Genomic DNA, 6,672 nt, shown 5'->3' on the forward strand with positions numbered 1-6,672 from the left:
TGATAAAATCTGGGCAAAAGGAAGACCCGTAGCAAGTGCATCCGCTGCTGAGGCTTCAACGGCGCACGAGTGAGCCGCTCCAAGCACTCAGCTACATCGTCCGAACCACAACCGGCCATCCCACAACCCCTAAACTGTAATCCCAAGTACTTCCAGAAGGTGGTCCCATCGACCTGGCTAAGCCAACTACCCGACGCTCTGAACGTCGGGGTCATCACTAGCTTAACCTTCTTTTCCCTTCCAGAAGCAACAAGGGAAACGCACTTACTTTTCCCAGGGTTTAAGGAAAGTCCGCTTCTTCGGAGCTCCTCCTCGAAGATTTCCAGATTTCTCTGTAGTCCCCAAGAAGTGGTGCCGCAGAGGATTACGTCGTCCGCAAACGCAAGTGCTGTAATGCACGATGTTCCCAACCTGAAACCAACATCGGTTAATAACCTCTTCAATGCTCGGTCTAAGACCAGATTGAAGAGTAGCGGCGACAGTGGATCGCCCTGCCTGACGCCTCTCTTAACGTTAATTCTTACCGATCGCCTCCCAAGCTCCAACAAAGTGGTCGCACTCCCATATAATGACCGGACGTACTCGACAAAAGGTCGAGGCAGCCCGGCCCCCTCACAAGCCTCGACAATCGCCATATGCGAGACAGTGTCGAAAGCTTTCGACACGTCTAGCGAGGCGAGATGCAAAGACCTGCACTTCCGCCGAGCCTCCGTCAGAATCGTATCGAGGACCGACAGATTATCTGCGATCCCGTCAACTCCGCTGAGGAAGGCTCTTTGGAAGTCTGAGAGCAAGTCGGGAATGGCCACCAAGCGGGAAGCCAAGAGACGATGGAAGTGTCTGACAACTACCGACCCAATTGAAATGGGTCGATAGTCCGCGGGTGTTTGCGGTTCGTCCGTCTTCTGAAGGAAGACGGTACGCGTCTCCGAGAGAGAATCCGGCACTTGGCCGATCCACATAAAGATGTTAAAAAGCAGAGCTGCGATGGCAGGTGGAACATTGTTCCAATCTACCACCGCTATGCCGTCGGGACCCGAGGCGGTGCCCCGGCGGACCCTGGTCCGCGCCACCTCTTCAACAGAGATGGGGGACCATAACCCCCGACGCCCTTCCTCTTCGTGGGCGCCTGCAGCCATCCCGATGTGCTCGTCCCGTTCGGGAGACTCACCTTCAAAGATTCGTCTCCAAAACCGAACGAACTCGGGGCTGCCTTTAGGACGTGAAGCGTCCTGGCCGTTCCCACTAAAGATTCTGGCGGCAAAGGCTTTGGGATCCCGCCGAAACAGCTCCTGTGCCCGGGCATACTCCGCTCGTCGCTTCGCTTTGTTAGTAGCCGACCGCGTCCCATCTAAGTCGCGTGCGGGAGGACGAGGATTTCCCCGCTTTGCGGGGAGAACGTCCCGAAGCCAGGCCAGTATGGCCTCCGAAACGTTCTCCCCGCCAAGCGCCCGACATGCGATGTCACAAAGTCGGGCACCTTCATACCCGGTCTGCGTCCAGTCGACCCCTCCGACAAGATCTTCCAGAGCAGACCGAATCTCCCCGGTATAGTTCAGGGGAGGAAGGTCAGTAATTTCCTCATCGTCCCGCCGCGAAGGTTCGCCACCGTCAGGATTCGGCGCTCCTCCTCCTTCGGGTGACGGGGCTCGCAAATTCATTGCCGGCTCCCTCAGGATTTCCTGAACGAGTCTCCGGTAATCGGCCGTACGCCGCTTCCCTTTGACAGCGTCCAGGGTCCTTCGGGGCACCAGCGGAACCAGATACTGGTTCATGAACCGCACACCCCCTCGCCTGATGGCATCAGCTTCAAGCCTCGCCATCAAACGAGTCTCCTCCAATGACCACTGGCCATGAACCCGTTCGATGTTAATAGCGTTGTTGGCTTCCGCCCGGTGTGCTCTTTTGACGTGCAAACCACGTCCACTGGCGGTTGTCAGCACTCTATCACAATGCGGACACTGGAAACTGGGCGGCTCTCCTCCGACTCTCGCCGCCCCCTCGCTAGCAGGGGCCCCGGCCTGTGGGCCAGGGTTGAGCATGGGTATATTCCTTTTAACTGGGCCTGCAATGAAAATTTGGGCATATGGTCGTGAAGGGGTGCAAACCCAACACGCCGCCCGTAACCCCGTCCGTTAGCTAGTGCCGACCCCGACTTGAGCAAGCCGCCCTCCCTTTCCCTACACGCCGATACCACTACTGAGGGCGTCAACTCCCGCCAACGGTTCTCCCATATTGCCGCTCTCACCCAGCTCAGGGACCTATTGGCAGGACCGTCCGGCAGACGGGTCGCTAATCCGCTCCATTCAGCTGAGGGGGAGTTCATCACGGTCGTCCATAATTTCAGGGCGCCGCTCCCTCGCCCTCAAGTCAACAGTAACCTCAGCGTGGCCGGCGAAACGAACAGGATTAGGAGGAATGCCGGCATCCATCAGTGCCGACCCCATTGCCTGGCGGGACCACGAAGAGGTGGACGTAGGTGCTTCTAAGCTCCCTTACCCGGGAAAGCCCGAATAAGAGAGTCATAGTTACTCCCGCCGTTTACCCGCGCTTGCTTGAATTTCTTCACGTTGACATTCAGAGCACTGGGCAGAAATCACATTGCGTCAACACCCGCTGGGGCCATCGCAATGCTTTGTTTTAATTAGACAGTCGGATTCCCCCGGTCCGTGCCAGTTCTGAGCTGACCGTTGAATGGCGGCCGAAGAGGACATCCGGACACCCTCGCGGGCGCAACCGGAGCCTCGCAGCAAGACGGTTCCGCGGGAGGCCAAGGCACGGGACCGAGCTCGGATCGTACGCTGGACGCCGAAACGCCGACGCTTCACCTCGCCCAGGCCCGGCACGTCAGCCGCGACCCGCTTCCCCGACAAGCCCGACACGCCCCGATCCTCAGAGCCAATCCTTATCCCGAAGTTACGGATCCAATTTGCCGACTTCCCTTACCTACATTATTCTATCGACTAGAGGCTATTCACCTTGGAGACCTGCTGCGGATATGGGTACGAACCGGCGCGACGCCTCCACGTGGCCCTCTCCCGGATTTTCAAGGTCCGAGGGGAAGATCCGGACACCGCCGCAACTGCGGTGCTCTTCGCGTTCCAAATCATATCTCCCTGCTAGAGGATTCCATGGAACTCGAACGCTCATGCAGAAAAGAAAACTCTTCCCGGATCTCCCGACGGCGTCTCCGGGTCCTTTTGGGTTGCCCCGACGAACTCTCTTGCGAGGGCCCGAATTATAAACGGTTCCGCTGCCGGGTTCCGGAATAGGAACCGGATTCCCTTTCGCCCGACGGGTGTGTTCGTTCACGTTGCGTGTGCGTGCGCGCGTTCTAAAATCTCAATGTGGTGTAACGTACGCGGGGCGATCACGTTCGTGCGGGACGATCGATCGCAGAACAGTTCGTACTTACGCCCGAACTACCAAACCGTCTCGATCCGTATATATCCTCACGTTGGAAACGGGGACGAGACATCGATAATTGTCGGAACTGCACAAACCCAGAACTGGACCGTCGCCGTCGCACAACCACCAGAGCCGGTAATATGTTACGACGCACGATCATGTAATGTACGGGACGATCACATTTGTACGGGACGCTCGATCGCAGAACAGTTCGTACTTACGCCCGAACTACCAAACCGTCTCGATCCGTATATATCCTCACGTTGGAAACGGGGACGAGACATCGATAATTGTCGGAACTGCACAAACCCAGAACTGGACCGTCGCCCTCGCACGACCACCAGCCGTATCAGAACAAGGAACGCATATCATTGCGACAACACAACTACGACAACAACAAATCTACACCGCATCAACATCGGCTTTCGCCTAGGGCTTAGGACGACTGACTCGTGTGCAACGGCTGTTCGCTCGCCGCTACTGAGGGAATCCTAGTTAGTTTCTTTTCCTCCGCTTAGTAATATGCTTAAATTCAGCGGGTAGTCTCACCTGCTCTGAGGTCGCATTTTTGAAAAATATCTCAAAAATTTATGGCACGCAACGACGATCGTCGCACTCGTCCGAAGGACGGCCTCCGACTCTCCCCGAACATCGATCTGACGTCGTCGCGAGATCTATCACTCGTCTCGGACACGACGATCGCACCGTTCAGAGATCGGGCATCGTGGCCGCCGCTGTACGGCGCGTGCTTTACGTCGAAGGGCCGCCGGAAGACCGGAGGACTACTAAGCGCTCCACGACGCTATTTCGTCCTGACCGATCGGCCGCTATCGCGTCTCGGGATGTCGTGCTCGAGAAATTTCCCGCACGTCGCACATCCAACACGCTCCGACGTCTCCGTGCACACGACATTACTCGCGAACGTAACGGAGACCGAGCAGTCTTTGAAATTGACACGACCCTCAGCCAGGAGTGGTCCGGGAACAGAATATCCGAGGACCGCAATGTGCGTTCGAAATGTCGATGTTCATGTGTCCTGCAGTTCACAAGTTGACGCGCAATTAGCTGCGTTCTTCATCGACCCACGAGCCAAGTGATCCACCGTTCAGGGTAATCTTTTAATTTATCGGACATCACGAGACGGTCGTTCCGTTAGGATAGGGAACATCCTGGAACGCGCCACGCCTCGGCGTGATGTCGTCAAGCTAGGTTTCAATTATTTTATCTCGCTTTCGAAACCGGCGGGAGACGCGCGAACCGGTCTGTTCGCCGTGGTGTTCTTCTCCTCTGACATCGCATCTCACCGTCTACCCTCGAGATCTCGCCCGTAAAATGAGGGAGAGAGGATAACGTCAGGTGTGATCGATCGATAAAGAATACTAAACACGACGGTCCTAGACACCACGCATCGAGATCCCGACAGGAGACGCGAATCGGTCGGTTCGTCGTGTTGACTCTGTTTCCCCTCTGAGCGTGTTCTCTCACCGTCTACCCTCGAGATCTCGCCGTTCAAATGGCGAGAGAGGATAACGTCGGGCGATCGACACGGAGAAAACGAGACACACGACTGATACACGACCTCGCATCGAGATCCTGAGGACGCGGTCCTACTTGCGTTTCGTTTGTCGCATACAACATCTTTCGAAAACAACCGATCACGTTTTCGAAACCGGCGGGAGACGCGCTAACCGGTCTGTTCGCCGTGGTGTTCTTCTCCTCTGACATCGCATCTCACCGTCTACCCTCGAGATCTCGCCCGTAAAATGAGCGAGAGAGGATAACGTCAGGTGTGATCGATCGATAAAGAATACTAAACACGACGGTCCTAGACACCACGCATCGAGATCCCGACAGGAGACGCGAATCGGTCGGTTCGTCGTGTTGACTCTGAAAACGAGGCACGACGGGTACACGACCTCGCATCGAGATCCTGAGGACACGGTCCTACTTGCGTTTCGTATAAATTTTCGAAAGGAGCTTTCGAACCGGCGGGAGACGCGCGAACCGGTCTGTTCGCCGTGGTGTTCTTCTCCTCTGACATCGCATCTCACCGTCTACCCTCGAGATCTTGCCCGTAAAATGAGCGAGAGAGGATAACGTCAGGTGTGATCGATCGATAAAGAATACTAAACACGACGGTCCTAGACACCACGCATCGAGATCCCGACAGGAGACGCGAATCGGTCGGTTCGTCGTGTTGACTCTGAAAACGAGGCACGACGGGTACACGACCTCGCATCGAGATCCTGAGGACACGGTCCTACTTGCGTCTAATATGTCGTACGCACAACATTTTTCGAAAAGAGCCGATCGCGATCGTTCCCTTAAAAACGGACATCGTTAAAGACCGAGAGATCCACGACCACGTAAAGTTCAAAAATAGTTCAAATCATGGTACGCGTGAATACATCAGCAGTCTGAAAACAGCGTCCTAGGAACGTCGGTCGACGTTTTTCCAGAATCTGTCGCCGGGGCACTGAACGCCACCCCGTCAGCCGGGCGAAAATCATTTAAAACCCACGAGTGCCGAGGTCGAATCCTGGCGAGGAACGAAACGTCAAACCGCTCATGTGTTCCTCCGGTCCGAACCCGACACCTGCGATCCCCTCCGAAACCTGCGATGACGGACTTTTCGACCGTTGCCATCAACGTGATCTCATCTCCTGATAATAACCGTACGCTTACCATCAACGAACGAAGTCATCAAATAGACGACAACGACGGACGATATCGGAACGAAAAAAATCTACTGGAGACGGTCGACGGACGACAGTTACGATCTCTTGTCATTTCGACCGTTGCCATCAACGTGCGATCATAGCCTGCCTGATCACCGAACACACGATTACCATCAACGAAGTCGCCATCGAGACGGGCGCGGGGACACCCGCCGACGACGATCGACGGACAATATTTTGTGGAACGGTGATACTACGGAAACGATCGACGGACGACAGTTACGATCAATATTTCGTCACCGAGGACGGGGATCTAGGTACCCGAACACCGTCTACTCGAGCGTTTCTCCGAGATGTCGGATAGGCGCAAGAGCCGGCACTGCGGAGCCGTCCGGGCGTTGTATTGCACCGAAACGAACTGCGATCCTGCACACGCACACGAAAAAAATATTTCAATGTGCGCGCATCGTAGTCTAGCGGCGTCAACGAGGGTCTATCCCCCGAGAACGTGCGACAGCACCGCTAAGGGCTGACGTGCCGTCGGCTCCGTCTAGACTTTCAAAAGTTCAAAAATAAGGAACGACAC

At 55.7% G+C, this 6,672-nt stretch overlaps 1 non-coding gene across 1 annotated transcript; it reads right to left on the reverse strand.

The window, feature by feature from the left end:
- Positions 1–4,364: 4,364 nt before the first annotated feature.
- LOC138140652 (5.8S ribosomal RNA) lies at positions 4,365–4,521 on the reverse strand. Its single transcript, XR_011162686.1, has one exon. It is a non-coding gene; the product is annotated as a 5.8S ribosomal RNA (ribosomal RNA).
- Between the last annotated feature and the right edge of the window lie 2,151 nt (positions 4,522–6,672).

The sequence above is a fragment of the Tenebrio molitor genome, chromosome Y, assembly GCF_963966145.1.
Source record: "Tenebrio molitor chromosome Y, icTenMoli1.1, whole genome shotgun sequence".
Classification (NCBI taxonomy): Eukaryota; Metazoa; Arthropoda; class Insecta; order Coleoptera; family Tenebrionidae; genus Tenebrio; species Tenebrio molitor.